Source organism: Monodelphis domestica, chromosome 4 (genome assembly GCF_027887165.1).
Source record: "Monodelphis domestica isolate mMonDom1 chromosome 4, mMonDom1.pri, whole genome shotgun sequence".
Classification (NCBI taxonomy): Eukaryota; Metazoa; Chordata; class Mammalia; order Didelphimorphia; family Didelphidae; genus Monodelphis; species Monodelphis domestica.
In genome coordinates, this window is record NC_077230.1 from 72,722,014 (window position 1) to 72,747,259 (window position 25,246).

A 25,246-nucleotide genomic window follows, 5' to 3' on the forward strand; every position below is an offset into this window, starting at 1 on the left:
ACAGATTAAATGAAATATAATTAAAAGAATTTGACAAAACTGAGATATCTAGCTCAGTTCTTTCAGTCAACCAACCAATTAATCAACAAACTTTTATTAATTATTTCCTGTGTGCCTGGCACTTAGCTAGACCCAAGATACACGAACACACTATGTAACAATCTCCACAAGAAGCTGATATTCTTAAAGGGGAGAACACAAGTATATGTATAAGCAGATATAAACACTAGATCCAGCTCCCAAAAAACTGTTAAATTTTCATTGTGAGCATTTACACTCCAGAGATCATCAGACAGCTACAATTCAGGGCCTGATTTTATTTTTTTAATTTATCATCTGAAATAAAGGGATGGGAAAACAGCTCCCTCCTATGTATAAGTATGCTAAAATAAATAAATAGAAAATAAACAGAGGGGATTTAGGGTGGAGAGACATTAGTCCCTGGAGGGATTAAGAAAGACTTTATGAAGAAGCTTTAACTGTATCTAGAAGAAAGAGAGTGATTCTATAAGCCCGAGGTGAGGAGAGAATACATTCCTGTCATGGAAGACCCAATGCAAAAAGAAGCAGAGATGAGGGTTGGAGAAAAAACCAGCATGACTGAATCATAGAATATTCACAGAGATCTCTATGTTCAGCCTCAAGATCCTGAATAAAATAAGATTGAATTCAGAGGTCCTTTCTACCTGATACCCTCTTTCTGCTGGTCTCCTTCTCTTTAACTTTCATTTTAAAAACTAAAATATTCTACTATGCCTCTGTTTGTGCCTTCTAAACTTTGGTTTTGCTAGGCCAATACCCAAAGGGCAACTATGTGGTGCAGTGGATAGACCTGGGCTTACAATTAGGAAGACATCTTTCTGAGTTCAAATCCCACCTCAGACACTTATTAGCTGTGTGACCCTGAGTAGGTCACTTAATCCTGTTTGCTTCAGTTTCCTCATCTGCCAAAAGAACTAGAAAGGGAAATGGCCAACCACTCCAGTATCTTTGCCAAGAAAAATCTCTAGAATGGGTTCACAGAGTCAGACACAATTGAAATGATTAAACAACAAAAAAGATCCTTATCCCACCGGAGAGTGAGCAGAGGAAGGAAAGGGAAAATGGGTAAAATTCAGTAAATTTATCGATCTTCTAGTAAAATTTTGCTATAGTTGATTAGTGAAAGTTTTTGATAAGTATCTGTCTGTCTGTCTCTGTCTCTCTCTCCCTCCCTCCCTCTCTCGCTCGATCGCTCACTCGAAAAGATCCTGGAGTGGTTTGCCATTTTCTTCTTCAACTCATTTTATAGATGAGGAAACAGGCAAACAGGGTACAGTGACTTGTCCAGGATTATAGTTAGTAAGTGTTGGCCATTTCCTTCTCCATCTCATATTATAGATAAGGAAACTGAGGCAAACAGGGTGAAGTGACTTGTCCAGGGTCACATAGACAGTAAATATCTAATACCAGATCTGAACTCAGAAAGATGAGTTTTGCTGACTTTAGGCCTGGCATTCTTTACTCTGAGCCACCTACCTACCCTGAAAATTCTCTTTTTCATTCTACATCTTCTTAACACATCTGTTTTATTAAGAATATGATAATATAATTCAGGTAATCTTATTTTTACTAAATTTGCAATGTCATCTAAAATATTACTTTGGCACAAATTAGGTACATGCTTTAGAAAGGGAAATGAGAAGGCAAAGTGCTTTTATAATTAATGTGCTAAAATAGTGTAAATAGGTATTTTAAAGCTTAAATAATTATTAAACTAGTATTTCAAGTAATATAATTTCATTAACAATTAAAATTCACTTTAAGGAGACCAATTTATCAGTAATAATAAAACATAGAATTATATTTAGCATTTGTTTCATATTTCAAATCCTTTTTTTAAAAGTTGACAATATTTATTATACATTTTTAATAAATTTCATCAAACTAAAAAAAAAGAATATGATAATATACTTAATATTTAGTGCTACAAAGACTTAAAGGGCAGACAAAAATATCAAAATTAGTCAGTCAACAAGCATTTTCTAAGTATTTGTTATATACCCAAAATATTGTGCTAAGTGGTCAGAAGTTCAAAAATAAAACCATAGTCCCTGTTCTGAAGGACCATCCCTACTACTACCATGTAAATACCTACATCCATATGAGAGATACATGAGCATCTGAAGATGATCTGAAAAGGGGGAGCGGAGGTGGTAGGAAACCAGAGAAGACCTCCGGTAGAAGGTGATACTTGAGCTGAGTTTTGAAGGAAGCCAAGGAAACTCAGAGGCAGAACTGAGAGAAAAGAGCATTCTAGGCATGAGGAGACAGACAGTCAAAAATGCAGACCTCTCGTACAAGGAAGAGAAGGCCAGAGACACTCAGTCATAGAATATGTGAAGGGTGGTTAGGTAGAAGAAGGATGTAAATGCAGAAAGGGGCCAGGTGGGAACATCAAAGAATAAGACCTAAAAAAGAGGAGGAGATGTGGTATAGAATGGAGAGGGTACTAGACTTGAACTCAGAAAGACTTGGGTTCAAATCCTACCAGCTCTGTGATCCTGGTCAAGCCATATAACTTCTCAGTGCCTCATTTCCTGAAATTGTGAAATAAGAGAGATAGACATTAACATCCCTAAATCTATGAATCTAGTCCATTGTTTTCATTTTTCTGTCGTGTTTGTGACCCTGTTTGGGGTTCTCTTGGTGAAGATACTGGATTGGCTTGACATTTCCTTTTCCAGGTCATTTAAAAATGAGGAAACTGAGGCAAACAGAGTTAAGTGATTTGCCATGGGCTACAGAGCTAGGAAATATGGGAGGGAATACAGGAACTCAGGTCTTTCTGACTCCATACCCAGCACTATCTACAGTCACCTAGCTGTCCCATTTTATTCTTGCAACTACCTATTGAAGTAGGTACATTTATTACCCCATTTTAAAGATGAGGAAACAGAGGCAAACAAGGTTCAGTGATTTGTCCAGAATCATAGTTAGTAAGTATCTGAGGCCAGATTTGAACTTGTGAAAATGAATCTTCCTGACTCCAGGCCCAGCATTCTATCCCCTGAGCCACCTAGCTGCCCTGCATCCTAGCTCCTTCATTTTGCTGAGGCCCAAAAATATAGCATGACCTGCCCAACGTCACATAAATGTAGTCAAAGTCAGGACTGGGACTTTAAACCCAGCTTTAAATCTAAATTTTATAATTTTAATTTCAAAATTTTAAACTTAAAATATAAAATTTTTATTTTAAAACTTTAAATTTAAATTTTAAAATTTTTATTTTAAAACTTTAACTATTCATATTCCAAAGCCAACATTACTACTATATCAATCTGTCTTTCTTCTTGATACTAAGCTATTGGAATAAGAATATCATTTTGTTTCTGATGATAAAATCAAGCACTCTATGGGAACTGTACACTCAAGGACTCCATTCAAGCCTAGAATGGTTAGTTTTGTGAAGCATAGAGCTAATTCAAACCACTTGTGCTGCCTTTCCTTCCTCTGCATCAGCACTTTGGAATCTTGGGAGTCAAAGCCAGAACACAACCTCGTATTGTCTTTGAAGCAGGTAAAGCTCAGTGCAAAATAATGAAAACTCATGAGGTTATCAAAAATGTCTGAATTTTGCTGCATATTCCCAAAAGGAAAGCAGGAACTTTGGCATGTTGATCACTTTTCAGGGGGTGGTTTTAAATGTGGTCAACAGAACTAGAAGCAGAAGGCACTCCTCCACTGACTATGCCCACATCCCTGAGGATGGAGAGCAGACAAGAACAGCAACTTGGGATTTAGGTTTACACTGACTCAGTCCACAGCTTTCTGGGTGGTCTTAAGTCCCCTTCCCCACCCATTCTTTTTATACTCCTGACTGACCTCACTAGGAGAATGCCAGATACAACTATGGAAATACACACAGATGCCTATTAACAGTTCTGAAGTGAGAAGGATTAATGATGTAGGTGGCTCTGATACTCTCCATTAAGAATTCCATTAAGGGGGCAGCTGGGTAGCTCAGTGGATTGAGAGCCAGACTTAGAGATGGGAGGTCCTGGGTTCAAATATGGCCTCAGACACTTCCCAGCTGTGTGACCCTGGGCAAGTCATTTGACCCCCATTGCCTAGCCCTTACCACTCTTCTGCCTTGGAGCCAATTTCTATTGGCTCCAAGACGGAAGGTAAGGGTTTAACTAAAAGAAAAAAATAATTCCATTAAGAAGTAGTTCAAGTAACATTTTTTTAGGCATCAAATGCATACAAGACAAAAATAAAGAGAGAGAGAGAGAGAGAGAGAGAGAGAGAGAGAGAGAGAGAGAGAGAGAGAGAGAGAGAGAGAGTCTGCCCTTAAGGAATTTACTTTCTATTATATAGATATAAGGGGGCAACTTGGTGGCACAGTGGCTAGAGAACTGGGCCTGGAGTCAGAGGAACCTGCGTTCAAATCCAGTCTCAGACACCAGCTGTGTCTAATCTATGATGTCTAGGCATCTAACCTTGTTTGCCTCAGTTTCCTCATCTGTCAAATGCACTGTAGAAGGAAATGAAAAACCATTCTTATATCTTTGCCAATGGACTCAAAGAGACTGAAATAACTGAAAAAAAACCATAGATACAAATGTGTGCAAATAATAAGAAAAAGCTATTTCTAGGAGGGAGAAATCATTAATTGCTGGTGGTAAGGGGAAAATCAGGGAAAGCTTTATAGAAGAAGTGGCCCATGAGTTATGCCTTGAGAGGAGTAATTTGTGGATTCTGAGATTCAGGGATAAGAAGGTAGTATATTTCAGACATGGAAAAAGTCTGGAGAAGGAAGGCACTGTCACAAAGAATTATTAGTTTAGTTTGGTTGAAATAAAGAACATTAGTTAGCCAACATGCATAAATTGAGCACTTACTGTGTGCCAGCACTATACACAAAGAAAGTGCAAATATCCCCTTCTCTCAAGGAATTTACTCATATTTTAATAGTGGGAGAGAAGATACGTACAAACATTTATTTATATACAAGATCCATACAAGATAAACTGCAGAAGTAATCTCAAAGGGAAAAATAGTTCAGAAAGAGGGATAAGAAAAAGGATACTGCTGGGAAGATCCTGTTGCTGAAAGCAAGATATAAGATGAGATGAAGAAAGCAAGAGGAAGAACATTCAGGGAGCAGGGAGATGGAAGAGGAGGAAATGCAAACAGGGCAGGATCACTCACTCATGGAATATATTGAGGTGAATAAAATATAAGAATATAGAAATACAGGAAAGAACCAGATTGTGAAGGGTTTTAAAAAGCCAGAGGATTTTATATTTGATCCTGCAGCTAATAAGGAGTCAATGAAACTTATTGAGTAAAACCCTTGATAAATAAACACAGAGCCCATGAATCCAACAAAATCGCACAAGAAGAAATAGAGATACTAAGCAGAGACAGTGAAACCAAAATTGAATAATGCCCAACACAGATAGTATAAATTTGGGTTAGTTAGATAAGGGATGATTAGTGTAGACTGTGAAATATAGGAGAAGTGGTTCCTTGCAGAACCTGGGAGTTTATTTGGGTGGATTTAGAATCCCTTAGAATTAGTAAACATATACAAATCTCCATCTCAAGCCTAGACTAAAATATCATTAACCTCTACAATCAACCACAAAGGAATATAATAATTGTCTTAGAATCACACATTAAGAAAGAAACCTACATTCATTACAAAAAAAAAATCTCACTTGCACACATGAAGATGGCACAAACATCCCGTATAAAGTTTCACTCACATGCATCAACATATTCACTTTTATATTCACACACATGCTAATCTTACACACATGCATGATCCTGTAGTTCTGGATATCAGAGATCGTCTTTCAAGGTGAGACGACAGGCAAGTATGTCTCCTGTAAAGGAGAAGATAAGGGACTGGTGACAAGCTTCAAGCAACATCAAAGGATGGAAGACATACTGACAACTGAAAAGAACTTTGAATCAAAGACATTATGGGGAATGAACTTCAGGAAAATGGGTCACATAAGATTAATCACTGATCACATTAAGTTCACAAATGGGGAATTGCATCCACATGCACATTGGAATTTACACAGGAAGAATGAAGAAGAAATCTTCAGGCAACATGAGAAGTGGATTTCCTGAAGAGGAATAAGTATACATCCACCACAACACATCTAGAACATGAAAAAATTTCACACTGACATTAGGGACTGTGCCGTAAATAAGAACAGCCCATAAATTGTATATCTGTAAATAGATCTCTACTATCAGAGGATGTATGTATATATATGTATATAAATAACATATGACATATGTAAATGTGTAGAAATATACATATGTAGCATACTAATGAGCTAATCCACTAATATATATAGAAAGGAAAGAGTTAACATACTAACCATTAGCAGGGACAGAGTAGTTTAGGGTGGAAAAGGGAATGTTATAACTAGAGAAGTAACATAAGGACAGAATAAATCAGATTTCATTTATATACAAGTTAATATACATATATATACATATAATTATTATTAATTGTTACATTGGAATTAGTATTACATAAGGCATAGGATAGTTCAATTTTACTTGAGATAAATTTTATATTGATTGCAATAGGAATAACGTTTGTATTAAGAAATTGTTAAATTGTAAAACTTTGTTGGCACATAATCCTAACCCTCTTCCCACAACTCAGTCTTAGCATAAAATAGGAACTTAGATTAGCAAATAGACAGATTAAGATAAGATCTATTATTGGGGGCGGGGGGGGGGGGGGGGGGGGAAGGTTAGATGGGAACAATAAGTAACATAGATAGGTTAGAATAGACATAGAAGGTAAGTAACTGGCACGGGCCAGGGTGGCACCACACAAACAACAGGAAATGGAGGATTTGTGACAGAGGCCAGCACTAAAGAAAAAGTGCCAGGCTGAAGAGTGTATGGGATTGGTCACCTCATCAGGGGAGGGGCCCCAGGAGTTTGGAATCTGGAGGAGGAGAAGACTCTGGCTGGTAGAGGAGTTGGTCTCTCAGTATTGAGAAACCAAAGAGAGAAAGTGGAAAAAGACTTTCTCTTGAGGGTTACCCACCTTTCCTGCTGTTGTCTGGAAACATTTCCCAATTGAAAAGGACTATTGAAGAGGAAGCTTGAGAAAGACATTTTATTTTTTTTTTAAACCCTTACCTTCTGTCTTGGAGTCAATACTGTGTATTGGCTCCAAGGCAGAAGAGTGGTAAGGGCTAGGCAATGGGGGTCAAGTGACTTGTCCAGGGTCACACAGCTGGGAAGTGTCTGAGGCCAGATTTGAACCTAGGACCTCCCATCTCTAGGACTGGCTCTCAATCCACTGAGCTACCCAGCTGCCCCCGAGAAAGACATTTTAAACCTCTCTCTGGCTTTACCTCAGCTCCTGTTGCCCTGAGTCTGGGACAAGGGGCCAAACCCAGGGTGAGTCAACTGACTTTCTCTCAGGGGGCTCAGTCTGCCAAGACCTGAGTTCCTCCCAAACTCAAGGAAGGAGGGAAAAGGGTTTTATATAGAGATAGCGACCCCGTTTCCCCCACTTCCCTCTTGCATTCTTTCCTTGTTAGTTATTCTTTTGTATTATCCTGATTGAGTTGACATTAAAAAGTTATCTGTTTCCCAAGCTGTGAACAAGTGTGAGTGAACAGATCTGGGGAAACCCTTTAGTCTCTAGTAGTGGAGGGGGGACAATAGGGGCAAGAGCAAATCTGAGAGAGCAACTTTAGTTAAGGAGGGAAAACAGAAGGGGGAAAATCTTCAAACCCCCCTCTTCTCCTCTGAGCCAACACTAAACATCAGCTGTCTCCCCTGAACCCTGCTTTGAGAAGGGATTTTCTCCTTTCTTTCCCCTCTCTATACTGAAAGCCTGAATCCCTCGGTTACAAATTAACCTCCCCTTATCATACAAAGGAATAACTAACAAGGAAAGATTAGGTGAGAGGGAAGTGGGGGGAAAAGGGGTCCCTGTCTCTATCTAAAACCCTTTTCCCTCCCTCCTCAAGTCTGGGGGGAACTCAGGCCTTAGCAGACTGAGCCCCCTGAGAAAAAGTCAGGTTGACTAATCCTGGGTTTGGCCCCTGGTCTACAGTTCAGACTCAGGGCAACAGGAGCTAAGGTAAAGTCAGACAGAGATTTAAAATGTCTTTCTCAGGCTTCCTCTTCAATAGTCTTTTTCAACTGGGAAATGTTGAGGGGAAAGATTTCCAGTCACCAGCAAGAAAGGTGGGTAAGCTTCAGGAGAAAGTATTTTTCCACTTTCTCTCTTTGGCTTCTCAAGACTGAGAGACCAACTCCTCTGCCAGCCAGAGTCTTCTCCTCCAGATTCCAACTCTTGGGCCCCTCCCCTGACGAGGTGATCAATTCCACACATTCTTCAGCCTGGCACTTTTTCTTTAGTACCAACCTCTGTCAGAGTAGATGCAGGACATCTTGATACCTAAAATCACTTTGGTAGCTGAAGGAAGGAAGGACTAGAGTGGAGAGACCTGAGGCAGACAGATCCACCATCAGGTTATTGCATGTCCAGGTATGAGATGATGAGAACCTACACAAGGTGGTTGTGGTGTCAGAAAAGGAAAGGGGATACACACAAAATGTACTGTGGTGTAAGAAATGACTTGGCCACAGAACTGGATACATTGGGTAAGGGCAAGTAATGAGTTAAGGATGAACTAAGGTTGCATGAACCTACCTAGGTGACTGGGAGGCTGTTATTGTCTTTACCAGTAACAGTGAAATTAGGATGAGGAAAGGGTTTAGGGAGAAAGATAATAAATTCTATTTTGGATATGCTAAACTTAAGATGTCTATAGGACAGCCAGTTCAAGATGTTCAAATTTCCAAATCAGTGAAATTACAGATCCAATCCTATGGTCATCATTATTATTATCTACATCAAATGGAGGGGAAAATCTTATCTGAAAGTCCCCAATATTGCAATGGATTCAAAATCTGCTTCACATGGGTACCTTTCCCCCCCAAATGAAGATTGCAACTGTTTCCCTATGAAATTCTTATCCAACTAAAGTAGTGGCTCCTCAAATGTTACACAACATATAAGTGGCAGGAAAGGGCACAAAACACATGTATTCCATGCCTTCTCTTCTTCTTATAGCCACACTCATTATTATATAAAGTAGCCTTTGGCCTTGATCTCTATTTTCATTTCCATGTATGGAGCTACACCCAGGTTGTCCTGCCTATATAGACAGAGACTTTCTTTGTAATATATATATGTACTTTCTTAATTGTTTTTGTCTTAATCTAGAGTTCAAATGATTTCGATTATAAATCAACGCTCAACAAGATCCTCTGTTACACAAAAAAAGATTGTCCCAGCTATCCATGCAGGAAAAGCAAAGTGGATGAAGAGAAAGTCTTCCAGGACACTAATATGCAATGTAGACAGGCAAACCATGAAGTTGATCCATTAATAAATATATCTTAGACTGGTACTACAGAAGGACAACAAACCTGGCCCAGAATTTAATGAAAGTAGGAAAGTAGGCTGGATCACATGTGTTAAACTACACACTGCTTTCAATGAGTCAAAGCTTCTTGCTGCTTCAGGACTTGTATTAGTGATATCATATGGCTGGAACTTGTAAATTACTGCGATCTCAGAGGAATTACAATTGCATGTGACTCAAAGGGCAATATAAAGACATATTATGAGTATAAACAGTCTGTATCCTAAAAAGACCATATGGAATAGTTAGAAAGCATGCAAGATTTAAAGTTAGAAGCTTAGATATGAATACGAGAACTGTTATTTACAAGGTATGTGTTTTTAGTAAAAACACACACACACACAAATAACTTTCTATATTCCATTTCTGTCAACTATAAAACATGGGAGTAATTCTCCCTTGAAGTGCCCATTTTCTAGCAGAAAGTTTAAAGAGCAGAAGCAGTAATAAATTAGTTAAAAGCATGAGGAAAAGATTATACCATCTATAAACCAGATAATGCATTCCTCATTGGATACCTGAAGGTGAAACCAGAAGACACTTTTTAGGTCCTCCAGGTCGACTTTCTTCTCTTATTTAAAGGATAAAGAAGAGACATAGGTCTAAAGAGATTGAGTGAGTTACCAGAGTTTATCCTAGTAGTAAGGGGGAAAACCAATATGCATGCATTTAGGTTATGTTGTATATGTATTGCATGCCTGTGTATACTATGTATGTCTGTGGGCATGTGTATTGTGTTGGTATGTGCATACATATTGATGTGTTTCTAGTCATTTTTATATAATGTGTATGAATGTACATATATAAATATATAAATGTGTACATATACATGGAGACAGCTCGGTGACTTGGTGGATAGAGGACTAGGACCAGAGAAGAATTTCAATCCAGCCTTAGACCTTCACTAGCTGTGTAACCCTGAGCAAGATGCTTAATTTCTGTTTGCTTTAATTCACAAAAGAAAAAAATTACAAATCACTTCAGTGTCTTTGTTAAGAAAACCCCATGAAGTGTCCATCAATTGGGGAATGGCTGAACAAATTGTGGTATATGTTGGTGATGGAATACTCTTGTGCTCAAAGGAATAATAAAGTGGAGGAATTCCATGGAGACTGGAATGACCTCCAGGAAGTGATGCAGAGCGAAAGGAGCAGAACCAGGAAAACACTGTACACAGAGACTGATACACTGTGGTACAATCGAATGTAATGAACTTCTCTGCCAGAAGCAATGCAATGACCCAGGACAATTTTGAGGGACTTATGAGAAAGATGCTGTCCACATCCAGAGAAAGAACTGTGGGAGTAGAAAAGCAGAAGAAAAGCATATGATTGATCAAGTAGTTCTTTAGGGATATGATTGGGGTTTTGATGTTAAAGGATCGCTCTACTGCAAATATGAATAACAAGGAAATAGGTTTTGAACAATGATAATATGTAAAACCCAGTGGAATTACCTGTTGGCTCCAGGATGGGGAGGGAAGAGGGGAGGGAAAGAACTTGAATCATGTAACCATGGAAAAATATTATAAATCAATTAATTAAATATAAAATATAAAAGAAAAAGAAAACCCCATGGATAATATGGTCCATCAAGCGTCAGACACAACTAAACTACTGAACAAGTAAATCCATGAAATATGTGCATCTGTAAAGTGTTTTATTTCATGTGTACATCTATGTACATGCAAATACATAAGCAATATAGTTTATCTGTTCTCCCTGCTTCTCTATATTGACATAAGAATCAGAGTGAATGGGGGGCAGCTGGGTAGCTCAGTAGATTGAGAGCCAGGCCTAGAGATGGGAGGTCCTAGGTTCAAATCTGACCTCAGCCACTTCCTAGCTGTGTGACCCTGGGCAAGTCACTTGACCCCCATTGCCTAGCCCTTACAACTCTTCTGACTTAGAGCCAATACTTAGTATTGACTCCAAGAGGGAAGGTAAGGGTTTAAAAAATAAAAAAAAGCATCGGAGTGAATGGCCAGAAGCATATTTTGCAAAACTTCAAATGAAGATTAGGAAAATGTTTTTTTTTAACTAACTAAAAAGAATTGATTCTCCTTTTGGTATTCAGCAGGACTCATAAAGTTTACAGGACCTTCTCTACTTACATCCCTTTTTATCTTTCTCTTCCACTCCACTCAAAACCCTTCTTGAAGGCCAGAAGTTATTAAGAAGAAACTGATTTTATAAGACTTTACTCCTGATTTCACAAGTTGTTTTTCCCCAGACAACTGGGAAGAAAATTCACTTGGTGCTGCCCAAGAACATCTTTGCTCGCCCACTCCTAGCCTGAGCATAATGCTAATTAAGGCCACTGGTCATGAGGAGAGCCAATAAGCTCTATTACACAGATACATGTTACACCATTTCCCAAGGCATGCCTTTAGTTACAAGAAGCACTGGGTGAAAGAGTGCCAATTCATCCTCACTTCTGGAAAAACAGCCCCAAGCAAGAGGTTCCAACTTCATCTTTATATATGAAGTCAGGACATTTATCTCTACCCTACCCTTCCAATTTCTGAGTTTGTTGAAAACACCTGAATCAATTTGGCAAACCCTAAACAGACTGGTTTACAAGGAACCCTACACTGGTTTCTACTTTATGTTCCATCATTCTAGTTCATTATTGCCATTTCCAAAGTCACATAGTATTATGATTCTTATTTTAAAAGACTCAGATACCTATATTCTCAGTTTGATTCCTACTTTCCACCCTTGTCATTGTTAACTATGAAAATCCTCAGAAAAGAAGTGAATGACAAGTAAGCTGGTTTTAGGACCAAAAAGTCCTGGATTCAAGATTCTAACACTTAACTGCTTGCTACTCTTGGAAATTCTCTAGAATACCTGATGCACAGAATGTGCTAATCTGCAGCAGTAGAAGGAATTTCCTCATCCAAAATTTCTCTGCATCAATGAAATCACAAGTCCAGTTCATTCCCTAAGGAAATGTGTAATTGTGTTTTTCTACGGAGTTGCATTAATGAAGCATTTCAGCTGCTAAAATTAGTAGGGGATCTCCATTTTCTCACTGTATGCCAGGAAATCAGCTTCTCTCCTACTTCCAGACCTCCATTAGATTAATACCAGAAGCATAAAGTAACTTCTAACAGGAACATATTGCTTTTTTTTTTTTTAATTTAGAGACTCTTGGCAGCATATCTGGAGATGATGACAGGAGGATGAATAAAATCAGAACCTCCATTTAAAAAATAAAACTATAAAATTAAAGCATCCTAGATTCTATGAACACAAATAAAATCTTGTTCCATTGTTTTATGAGATAATATAATTGCATCATCAATGACAAAATCATGAAGAAGAAGCTTCTGAATTCTGCTTTCCATTGCATAATTTTTGTGTCCCAAATTCAACTTTACAAGTATAAATAGTGTGACATAGGTAGAGAGCATTTTATCTGACAATAACCTTGGGTTTTTAGGGGAGTGCAAGATTACCGTAAGTTAAATAGTATAACATGGCAATCCAAAAAATCATTTGACTTGAGTTAGGCTTTGAAGAAAGCGGTCTAGTGTCCAAGACAAAATGAGAGTCCTGATAAACTCTGCCATAGTTAGATCTTATCTAGAAAATTGGTTTTGTCACAGAAGAAAAAATTAGGAAAGAATGCTTGACAATCTAGATGCTGGGGACTAGGCAAAAGCAATTAGTATGGTCAAGAGTCTTATGATCATGCCATTTACCATTGATCTAAGGAAACAGGATATTTAGCCTAGAGAAGATTTAGAGAAAATTTCAATGGTTTTCAAGCATTTGGAGGACTGACTTGTAGAATGGGGATTGTTGTTTATGTTTAGATATTTCAGTCATGTCCCACTCTCCTTGATCCCATTTGGGGTTTTCTTGGCAAAAAAATGGAAGGATTTAGGTATACTTCAAACTAAATGTCCTAGAGGCATTTCCAACTTAATATATCCAATACAGAACTAATTATCTCTTCCCCGAAACCCACTCCTCTACCAAACTTCTCTGATTCAGCCAATCTTCCACCACAATCATTCTTCCAGTGTCTTAGGTTAGCAACCTCAGAGTTACCTTCGACTCATCACTCTCCTTCACCAGAAATATCTAATCAGTTGCCAGATCTTACCATTTGTACCTCTTACAACATCTCTCATATGACTTATTCCTTCTGTCCATACAGTCCATACACTGCCTAAGGTCAGATTCTCATCACCTCTAATTTATTCTGTTACAATGACCTCCTACTTGGTCTCCCTGCTATGTCTTTTCCTGCTGCAATCCATCTTCCAATCAGTTGTCAAAGTTAAGCAAAGACCATACCATGTCTCTACCCTACTCAATCATCTCTAATGGCTTTGTATTGCTTCTACTATAAAATATTAACTTCTTTGTTTGACTTTTAATGTCCTTCAGAAACTAGTTCCAAACTATCTTTCTAGTGTCAAGATATATTATTCCCTTTTCTGTACTATGGTTCAGCTAAAGTAGTATTCTCTCTGTTACTCACATAGAAAAGTCTATCTCTGTGCATTTTCATTAGCTACCTCCCTCTCTGGAATTCACTTCCATTTTATCTCTACTTCCTAGAATCCTTTTCTTCCTTAAGTATTCAGCTTAAATACCACCTTCTACTTTAAAACATTTCTAGTTCTCCCAAGGGCTAGTGCCATAGTGGCCTCCATATCTACCTACTACATTTCTAATTGTAATTTCTTTTGTATTTGTTATATACACAAATACACACACATATATATTTCTCCTACAAATATACATATATTTATATATATATACACGTGTGTGTATATATGTGAATATTACGAGCATTTGTTTGTTATATTCTGTATTAATTTCCATATACATTGCATATAAATTCCTGTGTCTGGGATCTGAGTCAGAGATACCATAGAGTCTGTTACTTTTTACATTTTCTTTGTTCTTAGGAATCCCAAAGTATGTCTCCCTTTTTAATAGAATTTGATCAATTAATGAAGCAGACAAGTATCCTTTTCCCTCATACATGGCCTATCTACCTGTGGAGATGGAGAGTGGAGAAGGTGATAGACCACCTCTTAAGTAACTATCACCAATTAAAGATGTCTTAGGATGTTCAAGGAAGGAACTGAATAAAGAGCTCCTAAAAATCTATTTATTAAGTGACCTGACCCAGCTTGCATCATCTCTTGTAGCCAGAGAGCCATGGAAACCTATAGCACTTTTATCAGCTATGATTCTGGCCTAACCAATAAACATATTCTTACCTAAAAATCGGTGTCTCAAGATAATTTTAATCCTAGCAATATACATATATATCCAGACGGATGATAGATAGTTTCTTAGAGAGAATACAGATTCCTCCAGATTAGCTAGTGTTTCTCTTTTTCTTTCTTTCTTATTTTTGGTGGGGGGAAGTGGCACCCCAGTAACAGGTACAGCACCTAGCACTTAATAAATACTTTTCAACTTCTGGATTGACTTTTGTCCTTAATTTCTAAAAAAGAGCAAATAGTAAAGATGAATTCCCTTCTAGAAAAATCACAAGCCATTAGTAGTGTAATTAAAACATTTTATTAAAATGTATGAGTCCTAATAGCCTTTTGGGGGGGGGGATTTGGGGGCCTTTAAAGAAAAAATCTCAGAACTCCATGGCAAATGGGGATAGACGTCCTATATAACTCGAGTAAGTTCCCTTTGCAATTTTTTTTTCAAGAAAATACATTTTTGTGAGATTTGGAAGAGTCTTTAGAAGTTGCCTGGCATCAAGGTCAAGCCCCTCAAATTATACATGAGGAAACCATAGGCTAAAGAGACAAGTGATCATTATAAAGTCAATTTAAGAAAGGAAACCAAGATTCAAGATATTTTCTATTATATTAAAACCAGTCGCCTTGAAAATAAAAATCACCCCAAATTATTTTTTTATTGGTAAAGTCTGATGGCTATGGATGAGGTGGGCTTTTTTTTTTTAAGGGATCAAATAACTAGCCTAGGAAATCACTATTGCCATCAGCCATTTACTGGCCTTGTAGTACAGGAAACAACCTTGAACCAACATGGGACCAGATGTTAGAGTAGAGTTTTTAAAAAGAGGGATTCTATCCATGTTATTTCCCAGCTCATTAGATGCTCTATTGAGTGAGATAACCCAGTGTAATGAAAAGAACCCTAAACTTAAAGGCTTGCCTCCTGTTTACAGCTCTGCTGTTCTCTAGCTGAGAGATCCCCATAGAGTCATTCACCAGCCCTGAGCCCCAGCTTCCCCATCTATAACATTTGCATCTCTCTCTCTCCTGCTTGCTACAAAGGGTTGCTATTAGGCTCGTATGAGGTAATTCCTGCAAAGTGTTTCATAAACTCTAAAATGCTATGTATATATCAGTTTTCATTCTTATTATTCATACAACTAAAAAATACTAGTTAATTCAAATTCCATTTTCCCAGGCCTTTACATTTTTAATTTATAGGTTTTAAAATTTGGAAATACAGTAGCATAGAAACACCTCGAGGGTGAGTAAAGACTTTCACATAGCATAGTGCCTGGCTGAATAAATACTTGTTGAAACAATGAATGAAAACTGAATAGGCTTCTATTTCCTGCATAATTTTAAAAACTATGTGAAAAAGTGAAAGAAAAACATAGTCAAGTGCAACTTAATAATGAACATACAAATGACTATATTTTTGCCTGAGAGCTACTAATTTTACGTTCTCACTGATTACAAAATAGAATGAAAGTCTGATCTTTTTTTTATTTAAGTATTTTTCCATGATTCACATTTTTCCTTCCCTCTTCCCCCTCTCAGAGCCTACAAGCAATTCCACTATTTCCATATTAATCATTTTTTGCAATAATCTTTTTAAAAAAAACTCCACATCCAATACCCATATAAACAAATGAAAAATCAAATGTTTTCCTTTTGTGTTTCTATTCCCACAGTTCTTTCTCTCAATGTGGACATCATTCCTTCTCATAGTGTCTCCAGATTGTCTTGGATCATTGCATTGCTATCAGTACCAAAGTCAATTACATAAGATCGTCCCACAATGTTTCAGTCTCTGTGTACAATGTTCTCCTGGTTCTGCTCATTTCACTCTGTATCAGTTCATGGAAGTCTTCTTTCCAGTTCGTATGGAAATCAAACAGCTTATCATTCCTTATTACACAATAGTATTCCAACACCATCATATAGCACAATTTGTTCAGCTATTCCCCAATTGGACACTCCCTCATTTTCCAAGAAAATCTGATCTTTTAAAGAAAAGATAGGAATAAAATAGGGCCTGTGATTTCATTGGTATAGGGAACTTCCCGGATGAAAAAAGTTGCCTCTACAAATGCAGGTCAACACTTTGTCAACAAATGATATCTTAGCTGCCTTGAGCATTAAGCCATTAAGTGACCATTCAGTATCTATCATTAGTAACAAAACACTTGAAATTTTCCCCGCTGGGTAAGCAATTTCCATTTCATACTTACTTATCCTTAATAATTCTTAATATGTATTAGTTTGACTTAAAAAAATAAATATATGAAGTTGTCTGAGATGCTACCCATTCCACACCACAAAAAGTAAAGTCCCAAAAATAATAATAAAAGGAGAAAAACTTAGGAAAATGTAGGAAAGTAATATGTTTTCAGAGACAGGTAGCCAAATTACCAGACTAGTTACCCCAGAATGTGATATTGACTAGAAATATAAATAATTTCAAAAAATATTTAAATAATGTAGTTGATTAGATAAAAAATTGATTCATTATAGAAGGAAAAGGAGGGATTTTTTCAGTACTATACTCCTAAACTTATGAGGTAAATGGTCCAAATTCTTTTCCATAAATCATTCTTTAGTGCTTCCTTTCAGAGACAACATGTATATATTGGGCTGAATGAAATGTGGATCTGACCTAAAACAGTCTTATCTTATGTGATTTCCAACAACTCTGTAACACTTTGATATATCAAGATTTGGTTCCAACCATTCTGGAAGACAATTTGGAATTATGCCCAAAGGGCTTTAAAAGGTTGCATATCATTGCTGGGTTTGTACCCCAAAGAGATAATAATGAAAAATATTTGTACAGAAATATGCATAGCCACGCTTTCATAGCGGCAAAAAATGGAAAATGGGGGGGGGGTGTCCTTTGAATGGGGAATAGCTGAACAAATTGTGATATATGATGGTGATGGAATACTATTGTGCTGTAAGGAATAATGAACTGGAGGAATTCCATGGGAACTGGTAGAACCTTAATGAACTGATGCAGAGTGAATTGAGCAGAACCAAGAGAACATTCTACACAAAAAATGAAACATTGTTGAACTATCCAATGTAATGGATTTTACCACTAGTAGTAATACAGAACACTCCTGAAGGATTTGTGAGAAAGAATGCTATCCACATTGAGAGAAAGAACTGTGGGAGTAGAAATGCAAAAGAAAAACATCTGACTTCTCACTTATCACTTGTATATATGGGTATATGATTTGGGGCTTTGGCTTTAAAAGACTGCTCTATAGCAAAAATGAATAATATGGAAATTGGTATCAAGTGATAACATTAGTACAAAACAATGGTATTGCTGGTTGGTTCTGGGAGTGGGGAGGGAAAGAAAATGAGTCATGTAAACATGGAAAACTATTTTAAAAGCAAATAAATAAAAATTTTAAAAGAAAAAAGATTTGGTGCTCACTCTGCCATATGAATATATGGATAACACAAGGGAAAAGAACACTGACTGAAATCAGATCTGGGTTCAAATCTCACCCACAATGTTTACTTCCTATGTTATTTTGGAGCTAGATTGTTGGCCTTCATTTTCTTCATCTGTAAAATGAAGAGATTAGATCTAACTGGACTCTAAGGTCCCTTCCCAGATCTCTGATGCCATGAAAACATAGAGAGAAGTTTATCAGGTTCAATTTATATCAGTTCATTCAATGACTGACACGCACTTATCAGATGGCACAGTGGAAAGATTCTTGCATTTGGAGTCAGAGAACCTTAATTCAACTCCTGGATCAGATTCTTGCTACCTCCATGAACTTGAGCAAATCACTTAAACTCTCTGGCTCTCAGTTTCTTCATGTCTAAAATAAGGGGACTAGATCTTGATCACCCCTTCAATTTGATTGATCTATAATCGATAATCTGTACTTTCCTTAGCTGTGATTGTTGTTATTATTTAGTTATTTCTGTTGTGTCCAATGCTTCAAGGTCCCATTTAGAGTTTTCTTGGCAAAGATACTAGCGTAGGTTGCCATTTCCTTTTTCTGGTATTTTTACAGAGGAAGAAAATGAGGCAAACAGGAACAAATGACTTGCCCAAGGTCACAAACTAGTAAATATCTGAGGCCAGATTTGGATCCAGGAAGATGAGTCTTCATGACTCCAGGTCCTGTACTCTCCACTGTGCTGCCTACCTGCAATAAAGAACATTTATTAAGATTTGCAAAGAGTTTCACATCCATTATCTCACTGGAGGAGACTGACCTTTATTAACACAAATTGTAACCATCTGTGACTGAACAGATAAATTCTAGAGCATTGCCTGGGGTTCTGAAAAGTTAAGTGACTTGTCTGGAGTCACATGGCTATGTTAAATATCAGAGATAGAATTTGAACCCGTGAGTTCCTGACTCAAACCCAGTCCTCTATCCACCATTCTTTGGTGTATTTATAAAGACACTCTATCTCTCTACATTTAATTTTCTTTTTTTTCCTATTATTAATCACCCTGATGTTCAGGAAGGGATAGTTTTAACATGTAAATAAGACTCTTTCTTTTTAAATTTTATCTTTATTTTATTCCAATAATCAATTTACACGTTTTCCAAAGTTACATGATTTGTGTTGTCTCCTTCCCCTCTTCCTTCCCCTTTCCTGAAGATGACAAGCAATTCCACTGGGTTATGTATATTAGCATTCAGAACACTAAATGTGACTCTTAACAGGCAAATAGAGGGAGAATGTCTCAATAATGGGAGAAAAGTCACTGTACTATAGTGGGAAGAACTCTGGTATTCGAGCCAGAAGATCAAAACGCATGTCCCAACTTTGATGCCAATGACTTGTGCGAGCCTGATCAAGGCACCTGTCCTTGCTTTTCCTCCTGTCCTTTGTGTGCAACATAGGAATAACTCTAATTACCAGCAGTCAAGGACTTCCATGAGGAATATTTTGAAGGGACACATTGTCGAAAGGGAGAGGAAAGCAAGTTATAGTCTTGCTTAAGGCTTGGTCATTTTTTTTGGCTTACTGATTGTCAATAAACATTGATCAAGTACTTGGAAGAAAGAGTAAGACTGATAACTCTGTGCAATTCTGCCTCACTTAAATCCAATTCACTCAAAAGTCGACACCATCCCGTGATGTCATTGGTCGTCTTCCAAACAAATAATTAAATGCCTACTCTATGCCAGGTACTGTGCGAGGCACTGTGGGTACAAATATGGAAAGAAAAAGACTATTCAAGGAACTTACTATCTAACGGAGGAAGAAAATATTCAAAGGAAAGCTGAAAAAAGAGAGGAAGATGGAAATGTCAGTAAAGTTCCAAGTGAAAAATGAGGGGAGGTTTTAAGCTGAGCTCCCTCCTTACGTGAAGGTTTTGGAGTCCGTGGCTCTGTTCTCCTATTAAAGGGACAGAGAATGATGATACTTCACAAAAGCACAGAGTCTCAGAGATGGTTGTAGGCTAAGCATCTCAGCTCCCTCCATCCTCATTTTCTGTAATTGAAAACTGAGAAAGTTGACTAGATAGCTTCTGATGTCCTTACTAATTTGGATCCAAAATCCGGAGGTCCTGCAGTCTCTCCTCATCTCTCCACAGTCACTGACAATAGGTCAGCAGTCACATCTGTCATTTCTTTCAATATTCTAGGGTGCGATTCATCCTGGTCTGGTGACACCATCATCATCATACTGTTGGTGACTCAGTGGTTAGAGCACAAGGCATGGAGTCAGAAAGAGCTGAGTTCAAATTCATCTTCAGATACCCTACTAACTAGGTGATCCTGGGGAAGTCACTTAATCACCATTTACCTGTTTCTATAAGTATAAAATGATGATAATAGCACCTACTTTAGGGGTTTATTGTGAGAATCAAATAGGATATTTGGCTGTTTCTTTTTTTTTTTTAACCTGTACTTTCCAATCTTAGAATCAATACTATGTACATACTGGTTCCAAGGCAGAAGAGTGGTAAGGGCTAGGCAATGGGGTGTTAAGTGACTTGCCCAGGTTCACCCCGCTAGGAAGTGTCTGAAGCCAGATTTGAATCCAGCATCTCCCAATTCTAGGCCTGGTTCTCAATCCACTGAGCTTCACAATATTTGTTAAAAATAAACAAATAAAAATAAATAAAAAATTTAAAAAATATATATTTTTTAAATTTTAATTTAAAAATTAAAAAAAATAAAAAAACAACTTAGCACAGCACCTAGCACATAGTAGGTGCAATATAAATCTTATTCCCTCTCTTCTAATAGTAATAATAATAACTATCATTATATAGCACTCTAAGGCTTATAAAGTGTTTTATTAATATTATTTCATCTTATCTTCACAATTCTAGGATGTAGGTGCTTACTATCTCCATTTTACAGATGAGGGAATTGAAGTAAACAAAGGTTAAGTGACTTGACCAGGATCACACAGTTACTAAGAGTCTGAAGCCAGATTTTAATTTAAATCTCCCTGAGCCCAAGTCCAGCGCTCTCTCCCCCACTGGAGTCAACTGCCTATTAATTGTTTTTATTCTCTTTTTTGCAGTCCAGCAACCACTCATCTTCCCTCGTCAGCAATACTGATCTTGCTGAATCTTCCTCTTTTCTTCATATAACTTGTTTGTTTGTTTTTTTCAACTTCCTTCTATTTCCTCACTAACCTCAGCTCACTCTGAGCTTTAGCCTTCCATGACACCATGTTTATAGGATGGAGTCACTATTTTGTATCCCTCTTCACAAACATACTCATCTTAAAATCCAAGTTGCTTGATGAGTTCCCCATTCATCTACCACTTCAGGTTGGTCCTGTCTTTCTCCAAAGTTTGAATGTGGAAACAGGATAGGAGCCCTGGGGAACGAAAGAAGAGCTGTTGGCATTCCCCACTAAACCTTCTGTGCAACCATGTGGTTTTATCACACATGCAGAATTGCTTGTCTTGGACTTGCAGCTCAGTCTTGGACTTCACTAAGGGCTCCATGGCTGTGGATTTTCTGGCTGACAGGATTAAAGGCTTGAAATCCAACATAGATGTTAGGCTTCTTTGGCTTCTTTAAAACAGCTCAAAAAATTACTTTCTGCAGGAGGTCTTTCCCATAATCCCACCCCACACCATCTAAAATGCCTTCTCAATGCAAAAGATCTTGGATCCTTGGAAATAGAGAGTTGGATGACCAATAAGAATAAGTTAGTGTATTTTATATATAAGTATATATATTACAAACATAAATATACATACACATAGATTTATTTCCAAACATAGAATATATTCATATGAATTATGTATAAATAATATATTTATATTTCTGTGTAGATATATAAAATTACATTTAATTTTATTTGTTTTCTTAGCATTCGAATGTATTTTATTTTATACATTTCAAAATGTTATTCTAAGAATGTATCTAGAGGCTTTGCCACATTCCCAAAGGGATCCATGATACAAAAATGCTATGAATTCTTGCCCTAAAGATTGTTGTTGTTGTTGTTGTGAGGTTGTTTCTGACTCTTCATGATTCCATTTGGTGTTTTCTTGGCAAAAATAGTAGAGTGGTTTGCCAAAGAAGGAAACAGGACTTTAGTGATTTGCCCAGAATCACAGAGCTATTTAGGGTTTGGGTCTAGATTTGAACTCACAAAGATGAGTCTTTCTGACTCTAGACCCAGCAATCCATCCACTCTGCTGCCTAGCTGCCCACCCCCATTGCTTACCTTCAAACAATGGTGATTACCCTATAATTGCATAGGTTTGTTCGTGGCATGCGTATCTGTGTATGTATCCATAACTGTGTCTTATGGATATACATCCACATACATATAGACACACACGTGTAAATACTTTGTCTTTTTGACTAGACTGTAAGGTTTTTGAGGGAATTTCGTTTCAGACAAAAGGACCTCAATTTTATGTCTTGTCCTTCTTTGTAGTCTGGCATTTCATAATGCATTTTGTACATTGTAGTGTTAGTGGGTAAGGATAATGATATCATACACATCATTTTGGCTGAGACCAAAGGCAATCAAAGTAATTTGGAATTATTTTACTGTAAATTAAATTAATGTACTCCCCAAAACAATTTAGATTGCCTTAAAATTTCTCCTCTCTGTTTCTCAGGTATCCTTCTTAGATGCCAAATAATAAATTCTTTTTATATACAAATTTAATCTACAAAACCTTTGACCTGTTGTGGATTCTAAAAAAAAAATTGCAATGAAATGAGAATTGAATTTGGAGTCAGGAGACTTTGACTTCGCTATGCCAACTTATTATAAATGTGTTCTTGAGAGACCCATTTTCCTCTCTGGGCCTCAGTTTATACTACGAAGATTTCCTTCAGCTCCAAAACAATGATCTGATGATCTTGGAACCTTGAAGTGTGTCTTTTAGCAGTTGGCTGCTTTACTGTTCAACATTAATCAGTTGCTGGCTCGATTGATCTAGCACAAAATAGTGAGGAATTGAGGGAAATGGACCAGGAGAGAAGTAGTCTCTTCATTTTACACAGGACTGATACTCACTACGTGACTTGCTGCAGGTAGTTGGTGACAGGGCTGAAACGGTTTTGCTAGAGATTTATTAGTTCTTAAGTGATTATCATATTTAGAAGCCTTAGCCACCAACTAGTTCAGTTCCCTCATTTTATTAATGAGAAAACTCAGGGTTTTGGTTCATCACTTATGTGTTACAGAACTGCCAACAGAAGAGCTTCATCATAAATCAAGCCTAATCAGAAGAGATTTTTAGCTTCATTCTGGCTTCTTTTAGAAGTTATGAGCAAAAAAATATCTCATTCAATAAAACAAAAACTCCTGAAGTCATGCTACAGCTAAGTTTGGCCAAGGAAATTCATATTGTCTAAGGACAATTCTGGTCTGTGATATTCAGAGTCCCCTAATTAAGTCTCAGTTCTGCCATCTATGGAGGTTGTGAGAATTGTGGTGAACCCCAGTCTTCCTCAGAAAAAAGATTCTCTACCATAGTAGGAAGAGAGCAATTTCAAGGCGTGCTTTTGCTCCTGAGACAGTAAAGGGAAGCAGAACCACAGTGTGATATTCTAAAGAGATCCACAAGATATCGTGAGCCTCAGGGGCCAAAGGTACCAGGAGGTATGTTCTTCTGGGGATTGCGGATGAAGGGTTTATTGCACCCACTCAGAATCTGATGGGCATGCTTCATTTCTCTCATGGGATAAAGCTTTAGGACTATCCTTCAGAGTGATTCAGTTCAGCCTAAAGGATATGAGAGCAAGTCATTCATTGCCTCAGATATTTAGTTTGTCCTGACACTGGACTTCATGAAGAGAGAACGAGGGTGTCAGCTTTGTGTAATTCTGCCTCATTGAAATCCAATTCATGAGCATAGTAAGACATCATTATCATGAAATCATCCATCCTCTTCCAAAATAAAGGACAAACAAGGACAAGGGCCAGAACCCCCTGCCTTGTACCCCCAGGTGCTTAAGCTCCTGTTTTCCAGTGACTGAAAAGATAGTCTATGGAAGCTGATGCCACTATCCTCACAACACAAGGCTCATTCATCAGAAGATCCTAGGAAGTGGGGACTTCCTGACTAACTAGTTCTTCCCCAGTTCTGTGTCAGACATAATTCTACCTACTGTTTCCTGACCCCTGGGATTCAGAGTCAATGTCTATATCAACTATGGCAAATTTTCTTCCACACCATTACTTTGTTCCTATCCATTCCATTTCCATCACATTTCTTGCATTGTGCTCTTTGGAATCCATACTCTATTGTTTCAAAATTCCCCTTCATCTTAGAGCTCTTTATCTCACTTTTTGCTTTCTCTGATATAGAAACTTGGATCCCCTAGAAGAGGTGGCATTTCTGATCATCCTTTCTTATACTCAGTAAGCCCTCTATTCTGCTCCCTGACATACTGGACTTGCTAGAAAAGGAAGAATATACTTTACTCCTCATTGCTGCCTCTAAGCCTCTTCTTTGTCATCCTCACTAACCTTTCCTATGATGTTTACCCCATCAATTTACATTACCCAGTCCAGCCAGCTATTGTCATTTATCAGCCTTCGGGTCATTCTTTATTATTTCTCAAGGAGGTTAGAAACTGACTTATAACCCTGAATCCTCAAGAACCTAGGATCATACACATTTTGGGAGTTTGAAGGGACCTCGAAAGTCATTTAGCCTGTCCTATACTGGAAAAAGAGATTTCCTCTACAAATAGTTGTTGACAACATTTTTGTTCCAAAAATTCCACTTGGCAACAATAATCAACTTACAACAAAAAGTGGCAAGGGTAATTCAAAATACTACTCATATTATTTTAGATATTTATTAAGGATAAACACATTTATTAAGTGGTATAATAACTACAATAATAAATTTTGCTCCTCCCATCCGCAAATTAAAATTTATGTTGTATTTGTTGTTGTGCAGTCATATTTCAGTTGTGTACAATTCTTGGTAACCCCATTTAGGGTTTTCTTGGCAAAGACAATGGAATAGTTTGCCATTTCCAGCTCTGGCTCACTTTATAGATAGGAATTGAGGCCAACAAGGTTAAATGACTTGCCCAAAGTCACATGG